The 27,534-nt window shown below is 42.0% G+C and overlaps 1 protein-coding gene across 8 annotated transcripts in view; it reads right to left on the reverse strand.

Moving 5' to 3' along the window:
• The window catches only part of ENOX1 (ecto-NOX disulfide-thiol exchanger 1), a 369,896-nt gene that overhangs the window by 239,715 nt on the left and 102,647 nt on the right, over nucleotides 1-27,534 (reverse strand). For all 8 annotated transcript variants that reach the window (XM_087756887.1, XM_087756894.1, XM_087756890.1 and 5 more), the window contains exon 3: nucleotides 19,253-19,330. The gene's annotated coding sequence lies outside the window, so the exon portion shown is untranslated. The remainder of the gene's footprint in view (nucleotides 1-19,252; nucleotides 19,331-27,534) is intronic.

Genomic DNA, 27,534 nt, shown 5'->3' on the forward strand with positions numbered 1-27,534 from the left:
TTCAGAAAAGCAATATATAAGCACAGTGTCATTACAAAGTGCAACATTTCTTCAGCTTCACAACACATGGACACAAAGCAGATGACATTTGTCTGCACTGAGACACCAGATGAGCATTAAAACTGAATCTTATGAGTTTCCTTCTTCACAGAGTTACACAGCATGCTGGTCCCCACGAGGGGAATGATCTATTTTAAACTCCAGAAATAGAATCAGACTGTTTATTTGAAAGCAAAGATTGATGGGTTTGAGTTAGACTAGTGTGGGTATTCCTGGGTTTACATATATTTAGTAATATAGCAATTGTTTGTATTTTCAAATGCATAGAATGTGTGTGTATATATATGCACAGGGCCAATGGCATCCTGGCCTGTATCAGGAATGGTGTGGCCAGCAGGACCAGGGAGGTGATAGTGCCCCTGGACTCGGCACTGGTGAGGCCGCACCTTGAATCCTGTGTTCAGTTTTGGGCCCCTCACTACAAGAAGGACATCGAGGTGCTGGAGCGTGTCCAAAGAAGGGCAACGAAGCTGGTGAAGGGTCTAGAGCACAAGTCTTCTGAGGAGCGGCTGAGGGAGCTGGGGTTGTTTAGTCTGGAGAAGAGGAGGCTGAGGGGAGACCTTATTGCTCTCTACAACTACCTGAAAGGAGGTTGTAGCAAGGTGGGGGTTGGTCTCTTCTCCCTAGTAACAAGCGATAGGATGAGAGGAAACAGCCTCAAGCTGCGCCAGGGGAAGTTTAGGTTGGATATTAGGAAAAACTTCTTCACCAAAAGGGTAGTCAGGCATTGGAACAGGCTGCCCAGGGAAGTGGTTGAGTCTCCACCCCTGGAGGTATTTAAAGGACAGGTAGACGTGGTGCTCAAGGACATGGTTTAGTGGTGGACTTGGCAGTGCTAGGTTAACAGTTGGACTTGATGATCTTAAGGGTCTTTTCCAACCTTAATGATTCTATGATTCTATGATATATGCAACATATATGCATATATGGAGACAGTGAGTCTTACATGCACTTACATACACATGTATATATATGTACAGTTAACGTTGGACTCGATGACCTTAAGGATCTTTTCCAACCTTAACGATTCTATGATTCTATACATATATATATATGCATGCATATCTATCTGTATATGCCTATCTATGCACAGGTATCTATAACTGCTTATATGTACAATAGAATATGTTAAACACTATAATATATATATATTAGCACATACACATATATAAAGTAAAATTCTATCTCATAACATGAACTCAGTTTCAGTTTTATCTAAATATCTACTGGAAATATTACCTAGGCCTCTAATTCTCTAGAACTACACATTAAAAAATTAATTACATAATATATGCTGAGAAATGCCTAGATATGAGACAGATAAATTAGTTTCATTTCAACACATGTAGTGTATGAAAGAAATTAATTCAATAAACATTGTGGCTTTCATGCCACAAAAGCATATGTGTGTCCCAGTGAGTTCAGTTGTAATAATTAAAATTATTCATGGGCAAAAGTGTTTGCAGATCAAGGCTATATATGTGATTTGGTTGTTATATTACGCTAATTTGGGATCTACTATTTCACCATAAAATCTGACAAGGCAAAGTCATTAATGAGACATAAATACAGAGAATTGAATTATAGAGAGTCCTCTACATAAATAACAAGATCAATTATTAATTAACATTCAGAGACGAAGATATGTTGCCATAGAGAAACTACTTAAGGGCATCTACTGACAATGCTGACCACAGGGTGGGGTCCTTTCTGTTCGCTCCATATGGGCTGCCATGATACAAACACATGTCCTGGTTTTGGCTGGGATAGGGTTCATTTTCTTCCTAGTAGCTGGTATAGTGCCGTGCTTTGGATTTAGTTTAAGAATAATGTTGATAACATGCTGATGTTTTAGTTGTTGCTAAGTCTAAATCAAGGACTTTTCAGCTTCTCATGCTCTGCCGACTGAGAAGGCTGGAGGTGCGCAAGTAGCTGGGAGGGGGCACAGCCAGGACAGCTGACCCAAACTGGTCAAAGGGCTATTCCATACAACAGGACATCAGGCTCAGTACATAAACCAGGGGAAAGCTGGCCGGGGGGCTGCTGCTCAAGGACTGGAACAGGCTGCCCAGGGAAGTGGTTGAGTCTCCATCCCTGGAGGTATTTAAAAGAAGGGTAGACGTGGTGCTTGAGGACATGGTTGAGTGGTGGACTTGGCAGTGCTAGGTTAACGGTTGGACTCGATGATCCTAAGGGTCTTTTCCAACCTTAACAATTTGATTTGATTCAATTCAATTCAATTCTATTCTATTCTGTTCTATTCTATGACTGGCTGGGCATCGGTCGGCGGGTGGTGAGCAACTGCATCGTGCATCACTTGCTTTGTATATTCTATTATTATTATTATTATTATTATTATTATTATTATTATTATTATTATTATTATTATTATTATTACTTTTTTATTTTATTTCAATTATTAAACTGTTCTTAACTCACGAGTTTTCTCACTTTTACTCTTCTGATTCTCTCCTCCATCCCACCGAGTGGGGGAGTGAGCAAGCAGCTGTGTGGTGCTTAGTTGCAGCTGGGGTTAAACCACAACACAGCACCCCAGGAACAGCCATGCCCTGGGTACAACCTAGCCATTTGCAGTCACTGCAAAAGGGCCCCCCCCTTTCCCTTATCATAGGCTGTCTTTCCGTCACTGTTACAGCGAGTTACGGTAGTTTAAAGGAAGGTATTATCTCATCCCCTGGCTGCTACTGTAATTCAGATAGAGAATTACCTTTCCGCCAGTCAGATCCTGCGCTGATGTAGTTAGCAGAGCTCCGCTGGCATTACTGGAGCCGTACAGATTTACATCCGTGAAAGTTCCATCTCCTACACTCAAATCAGATCCAGACCAGCAGTAACCCAGCATATTGGACACGTAGGGTAGACCTCAGCTAACTTAGACAGTCTAAAAAATCGGGATTGAATTTGAACATGCTAGCTAGGCTTTCTCAGCAGCATCTTTTCTCCTTTGGGGACTTAGAGGGGGTAATTCATCCCACCTACCACATCATCATAGGTTCACCTCACCGAACTGTGGACACCTCCCTCTGAGCTAGTCACTCCCAGCTCCCTTCACTGTTAACAGTGGGAAACACTTTTAGGCTGCAATGAATCTGATTTATTTTTTGTGTCTATTTAAAGCTGAGATGATTCCTGTCCTAGAAATGCCTGCTTGTCTCTATTGACTATGCAGGGTGACTAGCTCAGATGTGGGTGACGAAAGTCATCTCACCTATGTGACAACTTCATTAGCAACAGTGGTTACACTGAGCAAAATAAAACACAAGTACCAAATGTTAACTGAAAACAAATTTTGAACAGATTAATATTAGCATAATTAGAAATACAGATCTCAATGCAAGGCAACATTAATACTCTCCTCGTCTGTGCTTTCCGGCCAGAGTTTTGGGGTATGTGACTGTATAGGAGCAAGGGACATTTTTGAACAGCAGCAAAACTTGCTCTGTGTCCTGTCTTCAACAGTCTTTGGTGGAGGAGTTTTTCCAAAAGACTACAAAAAACCAACAACTGATAATCTTCCCCCCACAGGCAAAGCCTTTCTCACCCCTAAGTAGTCTGAAATTAGCTCCAACCGTGAAGCATAAAAGTTAACATACCTCTACTAATGTGTTTTCACTAACTGTTATAACTCTGGAACACAAATCTATGGAAACACCAACCTTATCTGAATCTAGACAGTCAAGATAGTGACTAAACAATACTTTGAAGCAGAGAGTGCCCCAGTCTTATGAAGAAGAATTTCCTTTAAATTAGCATTAAGCAAATGACTTAGGTTTGCTATACCTCAGACTGAGACTTTGTGCCTGAATTACAGGAAGGGAAATGAAGACAGGAGGAAATAGAGAAAACTGTTTCCCGCAATGCTGTGCCCACAACCTTAAGCAGCCCGAAGACACCGGTGACCTGGTCTGCAGGCGATCAGCACATCTCCACCTCCATTTGGCTTCTTTTCAGTAAACAAAACTGTCCACCTTAAAAGCCTTGTCCTGTATTTTCCATGCAGCTGTCCTGTATTCCCTTTCAGTGTTTGTGGCTACCATAGAAAGAATAAACTTTCCAAGGCGGGTAATAAAAACTACAAAAGGAATCAGCTCCAGATGGGTTACAAAGCTGATGCCTCCACCATCACCTTGCAGGCATTAATATTAGAAAGAAACCTCCTATTTCCTCAAGAAAGAGGGGGTTAGGATAGACGAAGGAGAATACAGTGATAAATACCAATGAAATGTGAGCATAAATGCCATTAATAAATCATAGGCCCAGCACATAACTCCACATAGTAATTCCCAAAAAGACATCCCTAATCAATAATATATACATAACTCCTCTGAATTTGCTAATTTGTTTTTGAACAGTATGGAACCACTCCCTAATTTCAAAGAGCTGTCCAATGACTCTTTGTACTATGTAAAGTACACAATTTGGACATGTTGACTTCTCTAATTAGTCTATAAATACTTGACTTTTACCCATTGCTTTGGTAAGTGTGATAATTGCTGGGGAAAGGCCAAAGCATTTATGGTCAATCAGATGATGAGAAAAGGAATATGGCCCTTTCAGTGAGTAAAATGTAAGGCATTCTGTGGCAAGGCAGAAGCTATTAGCAGGATCAATATTTCTCCTAGTACCTTAATAAATCATTATATCAAAGAACAGTTGCAGGATGAGGAAAACCTTATTCTACTAACGAGGATGCTTCCAAATCAGCAAATAAAACATCATTTAAATTACAAAGACCTAATTGGTGTACAAAGGCAAACGGCAAGCATAGAATACAGCCCTGTGATGCTAGGCATGTAAGCATTTTGAATCATTAGTGAAGGAAGAAAAGCAGAAAGACAAAGAAACAGCTATGCTAAGAGCTCCACATGCATAATTTGCAAATTGGTAAATATGCATGAGCCCACCATGCTGTAGCTGGCTGATGACACCATGTTTGGTGTAGATATCATAGGTGGCAGAAACAGAAGAGCACCTGGAAAACAGGATGGCCTTTAGTATCTTTACTATTGTTCTGAAAAGAATCTCCTTGCTATTACTGGCACTGAGGCTTTTTCCTCCTCTTCTCCTTAGCTAGCTAAGAAAAAGCTAAGATTTGTAAACATTAGAGTGAGGGAAGGGAAGAAATATTCTAATGGTTACTTTCAAGCAAGGGAACAACTTCTCTCAGCAGACACTGCACATCACTGCTTACCTGATACAGCTACCGTCACATGTAGCCATGTGGCTCTCTTGGCCACAAGACCAAGAAGGAAACTCTAAGTAGAGCTAATTGGAGTTCTGTCCAAGTAAGGATTGAGGGACCATGATCACGTACACGTCCCACACAGTAGGTAACCCTCCTAGTATACATATATGGCTGTGAGAAGAAGATAAGGCATGCCAAGCTACTTCATATGGTGTTGCAAACCTACACGTTGCTATGGAGCACACTAGTGCACAGCCTGTGAGCAGCCACCACTACCTTTTTCGGAAGTACCAACTCACAGCACTTTGATTTATAGTGTTGCCTTTCAATCTAATAGAGAAATGATGAAACCTAGTGGGGAAAGAGGCACTAGAGTAATAACCACATGAGTTCCCACCAAGGGAAAAATGTAATATACTACTGTAACCAGTATTTGAGTTTATTCTTTTGTTTAAATAGTCTGGATTTAGCTCTTTACCAAAGAGTTATTATAGAAAACCAAATGCTTCTCAGTTGTTTAGTCTCTACTTTTGATCCCTGTCACAGCCTTGGAAGCTTGTTCCTAATTTATTCAGAGGCAACAATTGCTGACTTTGTGAAGGAAAGTCAATTGTGGAAGGAATTTCACTGTGGAAGTCAAAGTGGGTACTCTTTGGTTCTCTAGTTCATATTTCATACGCTTCTAATTCCATATAGCTGACACGTTAGAAGGCCAACTGTCGTATGGCTGGAAAGCTGACATCTCAAGAAAGTAAACAATGCCTGAAGAGGAGGGGAGAAGGAGCATCCTATTGGTATGTGATAGCTCCTCTCCTCACTCTGAGCTGGCAGAGATCTTATCCGCCTGTCAAAAACCTCTGGAAAGGCAGAGTTTTGGCCATATGGCAATTAACCTTACAGGGTGCTGGCCATATGCGTTTTCACCATATGTCTGGATCTTCGAGTTAAATGCATACATAAAAATGAATAATGCCCAAATGTTTCATGCCCTGAACTCTCTATATAGATGTATTTATTTTCTCAAACTGTAATTTATTCCAAAAAGTAAAGCGGATCAGTCTCTCCATAAGTTACACCTCGAATCAGTTTGTTGGCTGATCCTTCTGTTGTAGAAAACGTATCAATCCTGCTTTAGAGAGCATAATATGCCAACTTCAGTAGTGAGGAAACTGCTGTAGTTTATATACTTAACTGCCTATAGGTCTCCCAAGGGTTCTTCCTCTCTTCCTGGGGCGATTGTGTATTCTTCCCCTCACCTCATGCCCACTAACACATATCAACATATCTCTGCTAGCATCCCAGAACTATTTTAAAAAGCAATTGGAAATACCCTTTTTGCCTGTATCCCAAAGTAGTACTTTTTGCTTGGCATGTATCAGCTTTGTAGACTGTAAACCACTCGGGGCAGGGACTACTCCTATTTGTTTATGTCCTTAGTGGCCTAAAGGCATTATCAGCTTTATTCGTCAAATTATCAGCAGCAGAGGGAATCATTGTGAGCACGACCCAAACTTTAGCGATCATGTCCAATGGGATCACAGGGGGAAGGCTAATGGAGTACATGTGCCTCTTCAATTCTATTATCATAAACCTCTTTGTTTCCAGTGCAGTAAAAAGATGCACTAACTCCTCAAACAAATAACCAAGAGCTATTGGGATGGTAGTAAACCGATTCAGCAAACATTCAGGATTTTCTTATTCTAGTCAGCCTGAACAATTAATTAACAGCCTCCTTGTTTGTCATTAATTTTGTTGCCATAGTAGCCTCTACAAACGGTTTCTAACAAACAAGGAAGATTTATCTCTCTCCCTCTAAATCGATCAGAAAATGAATGATTTCACATCCGTTTTTGTTTCATTATGACAGGTAAAGCACAGTGAATCATTACAACAGCATCTTCTGAGAAGGATAAGGTGTCAGTTATCTTAAAAAGTAATCTTAAAAAGCAGACCCAGAGATTAAAAGGGAAGTGCCACATGCATGCAAACAAAAATACTGGCTCCAAATGGAATATTAAAAAATGACAACAATTTATAAATAATAAATAGTAAAAAGTTTCTAGATTTTTTTTAACTCCAATTAAGCATATTTTGCTTGAATATAAATACTTCCATGCACTATTTTTGTTCTCAAAATTCACAGCTGGTGAGAGACAAGGAGGAAAAACATTGTAAGAGAATCTCCTAAAGAACAGTTAAAATGAATTAGTTGAAACAGGAATTTTTCATCCACTTTAGGTTGCTTGGATTGTAAAGAGAACAGCAGCCCACAAGGGAGAAGGAAGGGGGAGGTACATGTCTGCAAACTAAATGCGGAGTAAGTTCTGGCCATCATCATGTGCTAAGGGTTTGGACATGTTTAGAGAAGTACAGGCTGCAACCTGCAAATTGGATCAATATGTTTCTTGCCTGATAAATTCCAGGAGGGAGATAACAGGTCCATTATTGGAAAAGATTGTTGTTGCCTTTCTTCTAGAGGACAAGGTGACAGATTTCCTTAAAGCAGTAACTGCTCTTTGCTTCTTCACAAAACCATGCTTTGAAAATGAGAGTCATTTCAAACCTTGTCCAATCTATAATCTGTCTCAGTCGGAGTGGGGAGCGGGGAAGAGTTAGAGCGTAGCAACATAGCCAAAGTACTCAGACTTCCTTGATTAAGAAGCTGGTAATAATCCCAGGTCCAAAATGCTCTAGTCACATCAGTCAACTCCTTCCACCAAGGAAAACAAAACAAACGTGAAGGCAATGGGACTTATGTTCCTCATTATATTAGTCATTTCCTACAGCCAAACCCAAATGTCCTTGAATATTTTCTTATACTATTGATAGCCAAAGTAATTGACTCAGCTACAGACCATAGCACAGTTAAATCTTATTGAGATCAAATTACTTTGTTTTTTTCCTCACCTCTTGAAAGAACTAAAGGGCAAGCTTTTGGCCATTTCCCATACTACCTAAGGAGTATGAACACCAAAGTGCTAGGGACACCATGCAACCATGAAAGCCATGTTGCCACAAATACAGAATGACATCAAGAATAGAATAGAATAGAACAGAATAGAACAGAACAGAACAGAACAGAGTATTTCAGTTGGAAGGGACCTACATCGATCACCGAGTCCAGCTGCCTGACCAATTCAGGGCTGACCAAAAGTTAACGCATGTTGTTAAGGGCATTGTCCAAATGCCTCTTAAACACCGACAGGCTTGGGGCATCGACCCCCTCTCTAGGGAGCCTGTTCCAGTGTGTGACCGCCCTCTCGGTAAAGAAATGTTTCCTAATGTCCAGTCTAAACCTCCCCTGGCGCAGCTTTGAGCCATTCCCACACATTACCACTGGATACCAGGGATAACGTGCAAAATTCCTGATTTTTTTAGTAAAAATGTTTCCTATAGTTTACACATTCACATTTTTATTGTTCAATTTTGGGCTGATAGGACAAGGTAAAGCTAGCAAACCATAGAGAGAAAACATGTAGAAATAAGGGGACTATGGAGCAGGGATTTACCTCTGTGATAAAAGCACTGCAGTGAGGGATATAAAGCCCTAGATATTGGTGAGTGGACCTGGGGCTTGTTCCTGACCCATTCTTCCTTCCACCACATCTCCTCAGCTGCCTCAGTTCAAGCATTTGCCTGGCCATGCCCAAAACCATACTGGGGTCATTTAAAAAAAAATCATTTAAAAAAATGGTTCTTTTAACATGAATCATTTCTCAGATCCAATTTGGAAAGAATCTGCTGAGCCACTAAGCGCAGCCGAAGGGAGGGTAACCTCTGGTGATGAGTGTGGAAATGAGAGCTTGAAGGCAGTACGCTCTGAGATCTGATCTGTATAATATAGTATCAAAATAATATAAAAATGCAGCCTAAGAGCAAAGAGCGGGTATGATTTTGTTCTCTCTGGTTATTTTTAACTGAACCTCTGCCTGTCCATCTATTACACCTTTACTGGCAGAGTTGGGGGAGCAGCAAATTTAAACCCACTTTCAAGCCAGCGTAAAAGTTGGAGAGAAGTCACGGAAGGTAGTTTCATTACTAGAAGTTTAATGAAAACCAGCAGCCAGACGGCAAAGCAGCACACAAATTGGTTCCTACGGAGAGGAAGGCAGGCAGAGCGGCCAGCGTAAACTCTGCCTGGGAAAAGCCAATGGGCAGGTGTGGGCAGACCTGCCGGCTGGCATGGATGTGCCTGCACAGCGCGGGCTGCCCCTTGCCTGCAGGGACATGAGGGGGAGCCAGGAAACTGAGGTGGGAGGTTTAGGGAACATGAACCCGTTAAAAGAGGTTTCTTCAGTGCTTACAGAGCAACTTGTTTCCAGGGATCTGTTGTGCTTTAAGCGCTGGGCAAAGCGCTGCGCAGCCCATGGCTGCATGGTCTGGGTGTTGACACCAGCCTGCTGGGCCCACACTGAGCAGATTCCGGATTGTTCTGCTCAGGGTCAGAGGCAACTGGAAGCCACATAAACGTACTAGCGGTGCCGAGGCCAAGTTGACTGCACTGAGTCAGAGCTAATAAACACTGCCAGTTATGGCAATTTACTAGCTTGTACTCAGCATCATGCTAACTGTGCTACACAGCTTCTGGTTGGCTTGCAAAATGGTCAGAGGCAACTCCGATCTACAAGTAGAGAGCTGTGTAGATGTCAACCCTTATCCATATGTCTGTGGACTCTCACTGAGCAGCTGAATCCTGGTGAACTGAAGTACAAACCAATCATTTCAAACTTTTGGGGAAATTTTGCAGGAGGGAGTACAGAAGGAGCACTAGGTGCGTGAGGAATGGACTCTGGACCAAGGCCATAGGCTGCAGTTCCAGCTCTCTATTGGGAGAGCCAGGCAACAAGCCTGTAGCCTGAGCGTACGCCTAGAGGGCCTCGGATGGCAGAGCAGAGTCTAGGTTTGATCTAGGCTCCATAGTCTTAAGCACCTCATGCATTCAGTGGTGAGGCTGTCAGCAGTTGAGTGAACGGTCAGCACGGGCAGTGAAACCTCTTCAGAGATGCAAACAAAATGCTGCCACAAAGGACACCCACGTAGACTTTTTTTAATTATAACTTAAAGACCTTAAAATAGCGTGTTGCATTTGGCTATCAAACACTGATTTTTTTTTTTCTGAAAGCCTGTCCTACAGCACTGCAAGCTGCCTGCTGGCTGTACGGCTCTTCACAGGGAGAAACTTCCAAACCAAAATCTCAACTCACTTGAACCTACAGAAGGAGCTACAGAGGTGGAAAAATCAAAGATGCATTAACGGAGGAAGGACTGCGGGACTGACCATTATAAAATCTGGAAGCAAAGGTCTCGAGCATTAAAGGGGAATGCTCCTGGAGGGATTATAGAAAGATCAGAGGCTCAGAATGTTCCATGCCCCGGAACAAAAGGACAACCAGTTCTCTCTGTACATCTACACTTCATTGGGACCAGATAGTGCATTTGATTGATCTCACTCATGTGTGACTGACACGAGAACCTGAGAGCAAGTGGTCTGCAGAACTTTGGCCAGGATTTTGGACAGATTGCTGAGTAGCTCACACACATGCAAAAAAAAAAAACCAACCAAAAAAACAACAAAAAAGAAGCAATACTTGACTTCGCTGCCGATGCTATGTCTTTAACCTGTTACTCTGTAATCATCTCCTTTCCCTTCTCCCCTTGTTTCTTTGCCACCTTAAAACAGTAAAAAGGCTGTGTGAAGAGAGAAGAATAAAATATAAGGACACTTGGGATGTTTTCATGGACTGAAAAAAACACAGAACATTGTGATTAACTACGTAAGTGAATTGGTGGCCTTCAAACGTTAAAAGAACAGCATTATGAAGAAATTAAGTCTCCTCTAAGCAAAACACATGATGTCAGTCAATTTTATGAACAAGGTGACATTTCAGACTCAGCCCTCTCCTGGATTTAACATAAGACCTTTGCTTTCAAGATCCTTGGTCCCTCTGAAATATTTTTCTTTATTCTCTTTGGTGCTGGTTCCTTGTTATTAATTAGATCAAGCCAGGTTTCCACTGAGACTGTAAGAATAGGGACATCTGTATGTTACCTGTCAAGTACTGCCATAACTGTCTTCAATTGCTCTTGTAAGTCTAGTGCCTCTGCGGAATCCCATTTTATGAAAATTGTACGCTGTCTATCAAAACCCTTCCTCTAGTCTGTGTAACATTGCAATGTGCTTTCGGTAGGGGGATGTAAAAGTAGAAAACTTTCCTAAGAAAACCACTAAGTGCAATAGTAAGAATACCAATATTAGCAATAGTGAAAAGAAAGAGTTGGTTTGCTACTCAATGGGAGGAAAAGCTGTTTGAAGGATCAGCTGTCATCAGAAAGCCACAACCGTTAACACTGAAGACAAAGGAGCAGAAATTCAGGTCAGAGTAGGAAAGAGCAGATTAGAGAGAACTGAGATAAGTTAAAATTTTTCAAATTGGCTGGGCCTTATGAATTTCACCCTAGAATATGTAGATAGCTGACTGAGGGAATCTGGGAGCTGCTGGCAATTATCTTTGAGAGGTGAGGTCAGAAACAGTCAACTCAGCAAACACTCAATGGGAAATAATCAAATAGTCTTGCTAAGAGGGATCTGAAGTTACCCAGTGGATCATAAGCTTAAACAGAGTCACTGTCACATATGTATGAATGTCAGATTGGAAATATAAAGGAAAGGGTTATCTACAAGACACCTGAGGGAATTCTCCTTTATTACTTCACTTTGGATAGACTTCAATCCTAACCTTAGGTCCAATGTTGCATGCCACATTTCAAGGAGGATGTGACCGACTGACAGTGAGTACTCTACAAAACATGACAAAAAATTGAAGAAATAAATAGTTGTTTAATGCAAAGAGGACAAGACTTAGGGAAAATATGACAAAAGACCCTGAAAATATTAAAGATGGTTGCAAAGAAAAAGGTAATAATCCATTCTTTTTCATTGCAGGCAGGACAGAAGAAACTTGCAGGTTAAGAAAGGAAAAAACTTATTTTCTAGTGGCAAGGAAATTTAGGCCTTGAAATGAATTGCCCAGAGAATCTCCATCAGCGGAGGCCCTCAGGAACGGGTCAGCCACAGCTCTGACGGAGTGTCAGCACAGCTGATGCAGCTGCAGGGCCCTCAAGCTACTTGCTGGTTTTCTATGATTCCAGGAAAAAACACCTGTGGCTAGCTAGCAGGAGAATAATTTTTTGAGTTCTAGAATATTTTGGGCAATAGTATGTATTACCTTTTCCTTAGTTAATTTTTAATAGTGTTCTGAAAGCTCAAAGAGTGGCTTGACCCAAGATATTGTTTCATCTTTCGCCTTTCAGTTTTGCTGTTTGAGCAAACTGCCTGGTCATGCTTTCCTCTGATTCTTATCAAGCCTCTTGAACACAATATTCAGTGGTCTTTTTTTTTTTTTTTTTTCCAAATGTGGGATCGATGACAGGTGACATTAAGTAGGAACACATTATTTCCTGAATGGTTGCCTACAGCCATTATTGGATCATTTCTTCTATAGAGTCAACCAACTCACATTAATGTTGATGTGGATGCCTTTAAGTTTTGCTTTTTGTTTTTTCACTTATCAATTTCTTTATATTTTCCCTTTTCTGATGTGATAATTGACCCTAGAAATCTGAGTCCATCTGGAGCAATATATCTTAGGACTCTCATTCTCAAAGTGCTATCTGTGCTACACTTCAGCCTAGAAAGCAAGCTGAAACTATCAAATTCAAGGCTTTGCCTTACTATTACTTTGCATGTCCAAAGAAGAGCAACAAAGTTGGTGATGAGTCTAGAGCACAAGTGGTATGAGGAGCGGCTGAGGGAGCTGGGGTTGTTTAGCCTGGAGAAAAGAAGGCTCAGGGGGGACCTTATTGCTCTCTACAACTACCTGAAAGGAGGCTGTAGCGAGGTGGGTGTCAGTCTCTTCTCTCAAGTAACAAGTGATAGGACGAGAGGAAAAGGCCTCAAGTTGCGCCAGGGGAGGTTTACATTGGATATTAGGAAAAACTGCTTAACCAAAAGGGTTGTTAAGCCCTGGAACAGGCTGCCCAGGGAAGTGGTTGAGTCCCCATCCCTGGAGGTATTTAAAAGACGGGTAGATGTGGTGCTTAGCGACATGGTTTAGTGGTGGACTTGGCACTGTTAGGTTTACAGCTGGACTCAATGATCTTAAAGGTCTTTTCCAACCTAAATGATTCTATGATTCTATGACTCTATGATATTGATTAAAATTTGCTGGGTTTTTAGTTCTGAAGATGAACAAAGGTTGCTCCTGAATTAAGCTGGTGTCAAAGAGTTTTTATGAGGCTGGCATCAAGGAGCTGAATAATCATCACAGACAGCTTCTAATGGTGATAGCATTGCAAATATATTCATTGCAGGATCAAACTCACCATCATTCTCTCTCACATACAACAAATCCAAAAAAATTCCTTTAATGTTTACTGTTTAAACTGGCAGCCTTTCTGCATAGTTTAGCTAAAAACCAGGAGAGAAAGGGCATAAACCTGTCAATACTATGCTGGGCTTTGGTGGAAAAAGAAAGGGGTTTTTTGTAACTGTTCATTTTGGCTGGCGCTCAGCCATCTGAACACTCCTTGGTTTAACAAGCTCTGCAAGTTTCACTGCTGTTTCTAGAGACTTGGACAGTAACAGTGACAGTGGATTTCTCCTTCTCTCAACCGGAGAAGATGTTTTAACTGCCTTTCAGAAGTGAAATAAATTCATATCTTTCTGTCTATGGCAACAGACCCTCACTGAAGCAGTAGCTTTTATCTTGTTGTGACACCTGCTTTGGTCAAGGGGATTACTGATTACTCCTCCTGGAAGGTGTCAATACTGATGATGTTCAGCTGAGCAGCTGTCCTCCCTCTTCTATTATTATTATTCATGATGTGTGATTTGATTCTTCTGAGGGCTTTAGTGATAGAAAACTTAGCAGTTCTTTGCTGTCTTTCTTTTAAAGGGACCTGAATGGACAATTATTGTTTCAGAAATGTGCTACAGCACCATTTCACCTCATTTATTGTTCAGATATCTCTGTGCAGCCAGAATGGGGGCAATGAAAAGGTGCAAGATGTGTCATTATCCATATGCTGAGAGCTATCAGTTGCACTCTTATTGTCTCTCCAACAATGTCATTCATTACCTAGTATCATACTGAGAAGAGTTTAAAGGATAGAAGAGAGAGATGACACTAGCAGTGATTCCACCTAGACAAAGCTGAGGTAAGATATGGATTGCAGTAATTTTAATTGAGGGTATACCTCCATAGTTAATTATCAAGCTTCTAAATTCTGGGCTTATTTTACATAATTTGTATCCATCTGAAAGTCGCATTGACTACATTCAGCTTCTTAATGCTGGCACTTGAGTCAAGAAGTTAACAATACACGGGGGGATGCAGGTACATGGAAGGAAGACAGAAAAAAAAGGTTTCTAAATAGGACCTATAGGATCTGCAAATGCTTTTTCTGAAAAACAGATAAACAAATGAAATCAACTAGAACGTAAAGTCATTTTTCTTTCTAATAGTTGACAGATTACCATAAAGACAGTTACGTTCAACTGTTCTCTATCTTCACTACAAATAAGACACCAAATTGCTTCCTATGGAGCAAATAAAGCATACCTTGGATTTTAGAAATATCCCCTAAGTGTTGTGTAGCTCTGGAAGAGACTACATGGGGTCTTCCTCACTGGAGGATTTTTTTTTATGAATAGATTAGATAAACATCTCTCACAGATTATCTAGACGTCTTTGCTCTCGTTGGTAACCCAGGCAAATGAGCCAAATGATCTTTGGTGTCCCTAAGGTGTTCTTGATTGTTGACACTAAAGATCTCCCTTCTTTTTATGTAACGCCCCAGGAGTTAAGATCAGCAAAGATGATCATCTAATTGCCACTTTGAAACAGAAGATGATGGGCACTGGAGTAAGAATGGTAAAGAGTCTTACTCCTGATCTGGGTCTACGGACACTTTGTGTAGTTTGCATTCTTCTGGGAAGTAGCTATGACTAAAAACCACTGAGGTACTTCAGGATGCTTCTGGGCTGTTCCTCCAGCAGAGAAAGCACTCACCACCATTCCTAGGAATTCCTTGGAAACAAATCAAAACATAAAACCCAATGGAAGGTCCATCTGCTGTCTGGGTTGGTTGGTTTGTTTGTTTTCCTTGCATCCATGTTGATTTCAGTCTCTTGCAGAAGTCTTGCTCTGGCCACAGCTTCTGCTCAGGTGAGTCATTTTATAGTCATTTTATATATAATAGTAGTCAAATAGTCATTTTATTTTTTCTAATAATTACTTGTTCCTTGTCTTGCCATGGGCAATAAAAGAACAGAGTTGTACAGTCACAGACCCTCTGAACCATCATTCAAATAAAAAAAAAAAGGCATATATGTGTTTACATCAGCTTGCACATACACCCCATGATTTGGACACAGTAGTCTTTACAAACTCACAGTTTTGCTTTAAATTTTGTTCTAATAAAATGCAACTGTCCTTCCGTGGCAGCTTTGTGAGATTTACTTCCCCCACCCTCCCATTTTATTCTGCCACATTTCCTTTGAGCATCTAGCTTATAGATTTTCTCTAGCTACCAAGCTATTTGGCTTCCATCTGTTCAATAATTCAAATATATGCATCAAATGCACACATGGCACATTTCCAGGTAGTAACATCCCCTTTCCTTTCTGCCTTTTCATAGCTAGGTAATTTGCATATAAGGTGCGTAAAGATAACACGCTCCTGTTTGCCTCCACAGTTCTGGTTTGTGCATCAGCTCCCCCCGCTTTCTCTTTGCAGACCTCCACGCATCGCGCGCGAGCAGCCACTTCATCGCCCTCACGGCCTCTGGTGGGACAGCTGAGCCATGAGCAACGCCCGGTGGCATCGAGAGTTTGGCCTCTCTGGAAGCATGGCTTTAAGGCAGGCATGTGTATCTAATACAGCGGCAGCAGGGCTCTCCAGGTCCACGTGCAGCACTGGTACGGAGATCAAAGATATGGTTGCCATGCTTACATGCTCTCACGGAAAAGTGCTCTCCCTCGGCTCTTCCCCTCCTTTCTCCCTCCCCTCAATGACTTTTGCCAGGTTGGTGTTTTCCCACTTGTGTCTTCCCTACTGATGAAGCAGCAAAACAACGGAGTAGCACTCCCTCCACCAAACCCCCCCTGTGAGCCAGCCCTGGCCGACAGTGTGGCCGGGAGGCTGTAACAGGAGGACAGGGCAGAGGAGCACAGCCCTGGGAGACGGGGACTTCCCGTCCCACGCAGCAGCCTATTTGTTTTCAATGCTCTGAAGTGTTTTCATAGACTTTGTTTTTCTCTTCTCTCCCTAAAACGAAGACACTTGTTTCACCATAGGGGTGCCAAGGGCAAAGGTTTGAGGAGACCCCAAGAGGCATTTGGGGAGATGAGTCCTTTAGTGACCCCAATAGAAAAATTTAATAAACTCCAGCAATAAATGAATAAAACTCCAACAAAGCAAGGACAAGTAACAAAGATGTCAGGGAAAAGGAGGCTTCTCTGGAGAATGGGCAAGGGATCATAGACAGGAAATAAAAGAGAGATTACGAAAACAAGAACTGTACAAGAGGAAGAGATACTTATGAGAAAAAAAAAATACATGAAATTTGCAGTGAAAGACATGGGATAAATGGAAAAAGCTGACCTGGATTAAACGAATTATTTGGCTAGACCAGTATCCTGTTTTCCTTCCATGTCAATACCAGATGCTACAAAGAAGTGGTACAAGATATAGCTACACAGCTGCAGAAGAAGCTTCACTCAAACCCCTGGCCGAGGACCATTGAGTTCAGCCTTCAGCCAGGCAACTGTCGTGTAATTGCTTTATAACTGTGTAATATGAAAAATATATCTGTGATGGCATTCTTATTGATGTAAATATCTATTTCTTGCAAAGGTTCAATGCAACACCTTTTGATAATACCTTGGGGCAATACTTTCCAAAAGAAAATTACACCTTGTATCTCCTTTTCAGTAGAAATGTCTTGCCTTTTAATTTAATTGGTTTTCCTTTGCTTCTGCATTATAACGAAGGTGCAGCACAGCCATACCCAAACTACTTTATGCCACTTAGTATACATATATCTAATATGTACATATATCAAATTAATACCACATTTATCCTCTTTTTAAATGACACAATACTAATTTGTATGTATATCACAAAGCCATTATTCTTCAGGAATCAGACTTGTGAACAAGGAAACTTTTAAAACATGTTTTAGACAAACGACTTGCCTAAGCTTTCTCTGCATAGCAGCTGTTGACTGCATTTGTATCAAATTCATTAGGACACAGGCCCAACCACCCTTTGCTTCGGCAAATTTAACAGTAGCCCTTGGAAGTCTTCAGTGAGCCTTGATTCAAACAACACTCATAGACAGGTCTGGAAAGGAAGATTTTATAAAGCTGCTGCTAGTAAAGGATTTACAACCCATATGCCAACACGTGCAAGAAGTTTTCTCCCTTTATCCTAAATGTCTTTCAGTGTTTGCACTTCTTCCCCCCCCCCCCCGCCCCCCGCCAAAGAAAAACATAAATTTTGCCCTAAGGGATATCATCATTAAAGAAAGAAACAGTGCAATCATAAAGCTTTAGCATGACACAGATCATTCAACGGTTGTGCAATTACTCTGAAAAGCTACTTATTTTTGAACACAGAGCTTTCACTCAACACAGGCCCGAGGCATCACGATCAGATCTGTATCTGCAGTATCTCAACCAGTCTGATCTAAGGCTTCTGCTCATTATGGAAGCTGTAGCCAAGAGGTTTACATCTAGGTTCAATTAGTTTCTACAGCATTTTGGAGCTGGGGTGGCTTTAAAAGGTATTACCAAATCATAATAATTTCCAAGAATGAATTTAAAGTTGTTTTGGATACCTCTCATCCCCTAAATCCACCTTGGTTTGTTTTTCATTGAGGTTTACAAGCCACTTTCCCAACAGAATTCATATAAACTAATGGCATAGTAAGTGACTACACAGGCAACAAGGAAAGCAGTAATACCCAAAATGCTCTCAGGCAAACCAAGTGAACGAAATAGAGCATATTCCAAACACGAATATTTTTGAAAATTATTATTTAGGGCCAGACACAACTCCCACAGACCCTGAGTGCCCTCTGATAGCGGGGTATGACCGCCTAGATGGAGAAGTTGATTCCCACTGGTTTCTCTGATCAAATGTCTATAAAAATGTTCAGTAATACTGAACAGCAGTAAGAAATAAAATTTTTCTGTGTTATACAGCTGCATAGGAAAACATATTGAAATGTAGGGGAGTGTTTTCTACCCTATAAATCATTGTGATTGTGGGCCACAGTGCTTATAACACTATCGTTCTGGCTGACAAGGACATAGCATTAGCTACAGGCTCCTCGCCGCTCCTTGCCATGCTGACACTACAGCAGTCAAGCCATTGTTATTCTGCCCTTTTTACAGTCTCTTAAATATCAACTTTTTTTTAATTTTATTATTTTCTTAAACTTTCCATGAACCTGAGCTCCTCCTGACTCGAAAGCCCCAGTAATTTTGCTGACCCTTTGCTAACTCCGCTTCTTGAAACATCCACAGCTATAGGTGTGGGACAGCCGCTCACATATTAGCAGCCTGGGTGCAGCAATGGAGTGCAGGGCCTTTTAGGGTAATGGAGTTTCAACACACACTGAAAGACATAGTGGTGAAGTGAAAATGACTTACAAGCCCAACTCCTTTCTGCAGTTCAACTCTTATAAACTGCAATAATTCACTTCAAAGGAAAGACGAACAGGTTACTCTACATTTATACAACGGTTACAGAACAGAGTTATGTCCTAAACATTTTGCAAGAAACAAAAATAATTTTTCACACTTGTTCCAGAATAAAATTGGATTTTAATTTGCTTTGCATGCATTCGAGATAAAATGATAACAAGCTGGCACGGGAGTCTACACGCTGAAATAGTGAGAATGCAATAGAGTTTACAGACCTGTAGGAAGCAAGGTAACTTCTGAGCGGCCCCATCACGGTATTTCCAAAGGAATGTTACAAATTCTCATGGTCAAGCCTGCAAGAAGTGGAAAGAATAGTTAAAACTAGAGGGTTTCTAAAGGAAAAGCAAATAAGATCAGCTGTCTCCTTGGATACGCAATGCTAAAAGTCAGTGTAGAATTGGTTTAGAGGATGTTAAACATTTTAAACTACGGAAGCAGCAAGATCATAACAATTATTTAAATATAACAAAGTCCAAGTTAAATAAAATACAAAAGGCTAAGTTGTTTTTAAAGACATGTTATTGAAAACAGTCTCGATAAAAACGCAATGAATATGTGGGACTGGATTGGAAAGAAAAGAAAAAAGAGAGAATACTGCACCAATTTATATTGCCTTTGAACTGTCTGTAATACAGACCTTAAAGTGCATTTTCAAACATATAGCATATCAAAGAAGCAGACATTTATTTCTAGCCATGGCACTTCTAGGCTTTTGGTAAATGAAACCAGAAATAGTGTAGTGGAACTGTGCTGTGTGATAAAGCATGTACTGATGGGTTCTGCCCAACATCAGTAAACAATTGTTTTTTCCTTTAACCGAAGGAAAGAATTTCAGCAGTAAACAAATGCCTCGCATCTTGCATGAATTCTTCAACAGAATCAAAGCAAACCTGTCTTTTCACACCTCTTGCATGTGCTATTCCAAGTCAAAACACAAGTTATATTCCTTGAGATCTATCAGTTGCTATGTTTTCAATTATGACAACCATGATACACAAGGGTAAATCCAAAATGCTATAGCCTTCTGCTATAATCCCCCTGGAATCCACACCCGTTGTTGTAAGGATAATTATCTGGCTATCCCCGAGGAAAATTTTTGCAGTTTTCTTATAAAAATCACCTCTTGCATAAGACATGAAATTTAAAATCATCCCCTTCACAGATATCATTGACTCACTCCATTACCTCTGGGACAGATATAAATTATGCATTCTTTGATTCTCCTTAAAATTTTAGATGCACAAGGGGACAGAGAAGCATCTAAATGGTACTAAAAATATAAGGCATTCAAGAAAGAAACAATAACTTGTATGGTATTAACTGCTACAGTGCTCCGAAGGCTCCCTGCCTGGTCAAGAAAAGCACATAAAGCACTGAAACATGACAGCAGGCTTGCATGCTAATGGCTGCTAGTGACAAGGACTCATTGAATGTCACTGCTTCACATACTGCGTACTGTTCATTTTTCTTATCTATGTGACCTCTCCTTTGAAATGACTGATGAAACTCCCGTGAATTAGCATCTCTGCTCCTGGGCATTTGCCACCAAGAAAGTATTCAGTAACATCTCTACTAAAATACAAAAATAAAGCAAGAGGAAAAAAAATCGTAATCTTGACAAAAAATAGTCACTATGTCTGTTAAAGGATACTCGGTGTGTACTGCAAAAGGGCTGTTTCTCCAAAGCTTCTGTGTGAGGTTAGTTTTTACCTTGATGCCCTTTAAGAGTATTGGCTTGTCACGATACATACATTCACATTTCAGAATTGCCTAACATTTTCCTAATTGGTGTGAATAAAAGGGAATAGCTATTACTGCAAGAAAAAAAGAAATGTCTCTGTTCTGATGCCCTGCTGCTATGATGACCTATTTCACACTAGCATCTGTTCTCTTCTGATGAACCACTCCAGATGTAAGCTGGCAAAACAGCACTGCAAGTATGTTACCCAGACGTCCACTGAGTGCTGCAGATGTTTTCTTCCATGCTTCACATTTAATGTGTGCCTGATTAATTTTTTCTTCATTATTTCAACTACTTGGCCCACAGAATTTCCTATGAAGTTTGCAGAATCCAGGATCCAATCTGCAGCCATAAGGAGCAGCTCCTTTTGTGTGAGCAGGTTCATTAACGTCTGGAATAACCAGCCAAAAGAGCCTTGGTCTGAATTGCCAGGAGAAATGCAAACTTCAGTAATCTATTACACCTTAATATTATTTGCCTGAGGATTCAACACAGCGCTCATTTCAATTTCAAAATTACAGATGTTTGTTATATTCAGATGCATCAGCCTGAGCAAAAATATTATGCCCGTTCTCTGCCTCAAGCCCTTGACCTGAATGAGGTTAGTGACAGGGATATGAATGACTTGAGCACAAAACGAAACACAAAAGTAGTTTTATCGTGAAGTACAATATTTCTTCTGTCACTTAACCATTTTTTTTTTCTCTCAAAATTACAGGGTGGACTGCAAATCTTCAAGGCTAGCAGCCACTACGACAGCATAAGTGCCATTTAAAAGAACAATAATTTATGAGACGCCTTGGTAGAATAGCAAAGGTCACAGAGAAGACTCCCCAGGGAGGAGAAGATGACAAAGGTTACAAAGATGACTAAAGACTCGCCTACAGGAAGGGATTTTCTTGGAAGGAAGATGTTTTGTTGCAACAGCTTCATCCTACCTAACACACAGTTGCCTCATCCAAACAAAGAGTTCCCCTTTAAGTTAGCTATAAGGCATTGCTTACGAAATATGCTTCTGAAATTCGTGGCTTAGCAGCTTAGCCATGTACCCAGGCCGCACTGAGGTGCTGCCAGACGGAGGACGCTGTGGGTCTGTCCCACAGGGCACAAGGGGATGCCTAGTGACAGATTTAATCCCACCTGGTGGGATCAAACTTGAAAAATCTCTGGAGTCTTTGCAAGCCAGTCCCCAAACAGATGCCACTTCTGGGGCACTCAGCACCATTTGCAGACCTCTAACAGACCACCACAGACTGGTGCAGTTTCTCTTAGTATGAATGTGAAGAGTTGGTATACAAGGAGCCTAAGACACACAGTTGACATGCTGCTTCCAGGCAGTTGTAAATTTGCACGCCAGCCATCACGCTACACAGCAGTTTGGGATGCTTTTTCTTGCCACAGCTACAGCATTCCCCCCCTTCAGCTGCCGCAAGTACAGAAAAAAAAAGAGACAAGGATGAAGACAAGCAGGAACAACTCTTCTTGGCACAGCTCCACTCTCCGCAGCATCATCTCTGGGCTCATAAAATACACATTAACTGGTGGGAGAAGCTGGCTGCAAACCTGGGGGTAACCGGCGGTGTCTGCAGAACATCAGAGCGATAAAGAAAAGCTTAACCTGAAGCCAGCATGCAATACAAGACAACTCTTATCTCTTCAGAAATGTGTGGCCATAACCATTTTGAAAACTGACAGTTTCCAACTGCTCCTGATCGGTTGTGGGAAGTTTCTGCAGCCAGATCAATGGCTGGCACTTGTGGAGGAGGTCTGCATGGCTCTGAAGGGTACAGATGTAATATTTGCTGATGAAAAAGAGGTTATCGATCGCTTTGAGTACAAAGAATTATGCTTAATTGCTGTAGGACAACTAGTAGAGCCCATCTTCCTGGTATTTGATCTCCATGCCAGGCCTCCCAGTTTATAGAGACGTACCCGAGGGCTGAGTAACCATTCATGTAGATTTACCTAACGCAATCTTTGGGGCCTCTCGTCTATTTTCTGTACTAAAATAGGGCAATTTGCTGAAGGGGACTAATGCCACCGACATTAATAGTATCTACATTCCCTTGCTCTGGCAGTCCCTAGTCCATCACCATGGCCGATGAAGCCTTTGGCTGGCTATTCAGATCACAGAACATTTTTACAGTCCCACAACCGCATGCTGACAACAGCAGAGTGTGCCTTTGGGAGAGGGAAGGGCAGAAGGCAAGCAGAAGGTGGGATGCAGTCAAGCAAGCCTCCGATTGTAACAGCATCTTTTATCCTGCACATCACCTGCAGGAAGAAGGGTAAGGGAACTCAATTGTGCAGGAATGTTGCAAACACAACGAATAACCCAGGTGATGCCCACTCCCAAGCGACAAATCTACCGGGCACACTGCCAGGGAGCCCTCCTGAACCTGGCTGAGAAAAGGAACCGGCATTTCCAACGCGTGCTTTGTCTGACACTTAGAGTTGCTTACTCCAAGTGCAGCGGCTCCCTCTCAGTGCCAAGCCTTGGCGGGCTCTACGTGTGGGGTTTTATACTCTCCCGTGTCAGTTTTGTGTGTTCTGTCTTCCTTTATTAATTTTAAACAGAAGGGGGGGCGGGGAGGTGTAAATTCACCGCTGGGGATATGTCAGTGTTTGCTCAACATGCTCTATATACCTTTATTAATTTTGTATTGAATGGTGGATGTGATCTCACTCTGGGGGGAAATCAGGGATAGAGAAAGGCCTTTCCCACAGCAGGGCAGCAGTGGGGAGGGGGAGGTTATTCCTCTTGTGTGTCTGTTTTGAGTGATTTGCATGCTTTTAAGGGTTTGTAAGGTGAGGAACTCGTGCTTTCATGGACAGGCAGTTTCAGTGCCATGATCTACTGGTCTGACAAGGTTGATTATCTTAGTGTAGTATTTCTTATACAAGTCTTACAGCTTACAGTACATTTTAAAAGCAGTGGATGATGCCTTTTTATAGTGCAAGAACAGTATGTAAAGGGGGAAATTAAAAAGCTTTCAAAATTAAGACTTATTTCCAAATAACTTATTTTTTAACAGTACTAATGCATAAAAAGCACATGGACTACAAAAGGGTGGTTGTTTGACACAGGTTCACAAGGTTTACCTCTTGGTCACAAGGTTTAACTCTTGGCTCACTGCAAAAATTGCCTCAATCGGCATGACCTGCTTGGCAGCCTGTCATTTCCACCCCTGCAATTCCCGGCCCCCTGACAAGCTGTCACTTGGTTTGGAGCACACAGGGACATTCGACACCCTGGACTGATGCTCCCTTAGGCTTGATGGAGATGTTGCAGAGAGTTGCTTCCTTGTAGATAGCTCTTTGCTATCTACCTTTAATTCATACAGCAAGGTTACACTCCATCATAGCACACCCCTTGGTTTCCAGACTCTTGGTCCGAGTGTATCGTTATTCACCAGTATCATGACCGTGGAGGGAATGTCCCCTTATTGTCCCATTCACTTTTCTGGAAGAAATTCCCAGGGAAAAAATTTTCATGCCTCTCTCACTTTCCAGAGGCTCCCAGGTCGCAATTTGTTCATACTCAGCTTTGCCAGATGCTGGGAAAGAGTAAACAGTGGTGTCCTGATGGGTCTGGACCTTTCACATATGCTAGCCAAAAGGCAAGGAAAGTACAGGTGCTGTTCCTTGTTCAGTTTTTCACCCCAAAAAATATGTATTTGTTTCACCCACAATTCTGCAACGCCAGGTACAGAGTCTACACTTTTGGAAACCTCCACACATTGTAGCTCTCTTTTCCTGTTCTTCTCCTACTGACTTTCAGAGCACTGAAAGTCTGGGAGTTCGTAGCTCCTCTCCAGCTCCTCTAGCACCCGGAGGATGCTAGGAAGCCAGCCTTATGTTTGCTGCACAAGGCAATCCAGATTGGGATTCCTCTGTACAGTTGACTCCTCCGTGACTCCTCGGTCCAGGGACCTGTTGTGGGAAGGGGGACATGGGGTGAAGGTATCATGAACAGCAATCTGGGGACAGTTTGCTGTAGGAGGAAGGGAGGTAAATATTCACATGGGCAGTCTACTGCTTTTGTTGGCCATTCCCCAGGCAGCTGTGGCATGGAGGACACCCGACCAGCCAGCAAAAGACCTGTTTTACTGATCAGAAGATGCCGCAGCACGAGCTATAAATAAGGACTTCCTAGGATTTACACTGCTGAACAGTGCCTTACTGAAATTACTGCTCATAACAAACTTGAAATGGTGAACTGAATTAATTACTTGTTTGAGCAAAACGTGTTATAGACTTGAAAACTGAATTATGGACTAGCTGGCTCTCATTGCACATGCTTATGGTAGAAGTCATTCTTCTCCTAACCTGGTGCAGCTGGCACGTGAACTCCTTGCATGACTGATGGCAGGAGCAGAAAGTTTCTGCGCTGAGGAGCACAGTTCCTATTTTGAGCATCAGAGAGAGCGGAACTGCTTCAGTTGAAAAATGAGCAAGGGAAACAGGAAAGAAAGGGGCTAGGGGGCTGCAGCTGGCTGTCATGGGCTCTGTAGGTCAGCACTTGTATACTTGCTGAATACAGCTGGATTTTGAACAAGCAGGAGGGAAAAGAGGAAGGGCAGGATTTGGAAACTGGCTCACATCCATCCAAGATGATAACATGCAACCCAGGGAAAAAGTAATAAATACCAGGTACATGTCACAGCACACAATGCTAACAGCCTTTAATAAAGGCTAATGCAATGATACTCGCCAGCCTCCTTGCTGTGCTGCCAGCAGCTGTGTGTTCCCAGAGACTGAAGGCAGGCAGGCAGGCAGGGGGGCAGGCAGCAAAGGAAGTCGGGCAGCCTTGCCTAACCCTGAGCGCCCCGATCCTGCTTACTGCACCCATGTAGGGGGACAGGAGTCAGCCGGTGCTCCGCATCCTCTGTCTATTAGCTGTGTCCTAGGCAACCCGCAGGTCAGCAGTGGTATGCTGTGCCCAGTTCTTCTCCAAGTCCTCCAAAAATAGAATGTGGGCTAGAGTTCTGGTTTCTGCCCTTCGTCTTCCTGCAAGCCATCTTGCTCTCCTCTCTTTCAGTGCCCCTGTTTATAAAACTCTGGAGGGGAATTTCATTTAGCCATTGCCTCTCTTCACCCTGGAGAAGAGAAGCCTCAGGGGGGGTCCTCATCACAGTATTCCAGAGCGGCTACAAAGAGGGTGGAGGCTCTCTATTCATGAGGAGCCACATAGAAAAGATAAAGGGCAATGGGTACAAGTTGCAGGAGGAGAGGTTTCATCTCGATGTAAGAAATAAGTTTTTTACAGTGAGAACAATCAACGACTGGAACAACCTCCCCAGCGACGTGGCAGAGTCTCCATCACTGGAGGTTTTGACGATGCAATTGGACAGGGTGCTAGATAATCTCATCTAAGCTCCCTTTCTCACAAAAGGTTGGACAGATGATCTTTCGAGGTCTCTTCCAACCTGGGCTGTTCTATGATTCTATGATTAGCTGTCCCCCAAATCCTACTTCTCTGGAGACTGATTCCCAGACCTTCCCATCCAGTCCTCCAAAGCTGCCCACATAATCTACTCTCTCCCTCTGAGGATATGGTTATCATTGAATAATTTACATTGGAAGGGACCCCTTGGGGTCATCTGGTCCGACCTGCTGCTCAAAGCAGGTTGCTCAGGGTCTTCTCCAGTCAAGTTTTGAATATCTTTGAGGATGGAGATCACAGCCTCTCTGGGCAATCTGTGTCAGTGTTCGATTACACCCATGGTGACTTTTTTCCCTGAATATGTATAATCAGAATTTCATATGTTCCAAATTGTGTCTGTTGCTGCTTCTCCTACTGCTGTGCACCTTTGAAAAGAGTCTGGCTCTGACTTATCTATCCCCTCCCAGTAGGTAGTCATAGACAGCAGTAAGATCCCCCCCAGTGGCCTTCTCTTCATTTGACCAGTCTCAGATCTCTCCACTTCTCCTACATCCTCTGCTCCAGCCTACTGTGCATCTTGGTGGCCCTCCATGGGACTTGCTTCAGTGTGTTCATGCCTTTTTTTGTACTGGGGAGCCCCAAACCAGACACAGTACTTCAGAAGCGGTCTCACAAGTGCTGAATGAAGGGCAATAATCACTTCCCTGCTAAGCTAGGTCCAGCTGAAAGCATCCAGGAGGCTGCAGAGCACAGAACTAGAACAAAATGTCCTAGAAATGTGTACCCAAATGTGAGAAAAATATACAAGACTTTTGCTATGAGTGGGCTAGCATTGATACAAGGAGACGAGAGCAGTAGCAGGCACACAGGTAAGACACAACAACCAGTTGAGAGAGACTGCACAGAAATGAGGGGAGAAAAATAAGGAACACCGTAATATTTCAGAGCACATAACCACTTGAATATTAGTATGAAGCAGCTACAACTGAGTTTAAATTACTGCTGATCCTAACAGGAATAAAAACAGCAGTAATTTTCCCATTATAATATAATAAGGAACTGTATCATTGTCCCGATACAATCATGCAAACACAGTTTTTCTTAATATCAGTGTAGCCTGGTTAAATGCTGTATAGCACCAGCATGAACAGATCATAAAATGGGCCAAAAGTGGTATAACCCAATTGACTGCAGAGGCATTTCTGTAACCCAGTATTAAAAAAAAAAAAGGGGGAAAAAAAAAAAAGACTGCAATCAACTCAATCTTTGTCAAGTGATAACATATTTGTGTCTTCTATCCAGACCAACAGTATCCTGCAAATAAAATTATTCATTGTTCTGCAAAGCTGCATCTCCAATACACAATACTG

The sequence above is a fragment of the Nipponia nippon genome, unplaced genomic scaffold (genome assembly GCF_047370975.1).
Source record: "Nipponia nippon isolate SJK-2023a ecotype South Korea unplaced genomic scaffold, ASM4737097v1 scaffold_2, whole genome shotgun sequence".
Lineage (NCBI taxonomy): Eukaryota > Metazoa > Chordata > Aves > Pelecaniformes > Threskiornithidae > Nipponia > Nipponia nippon.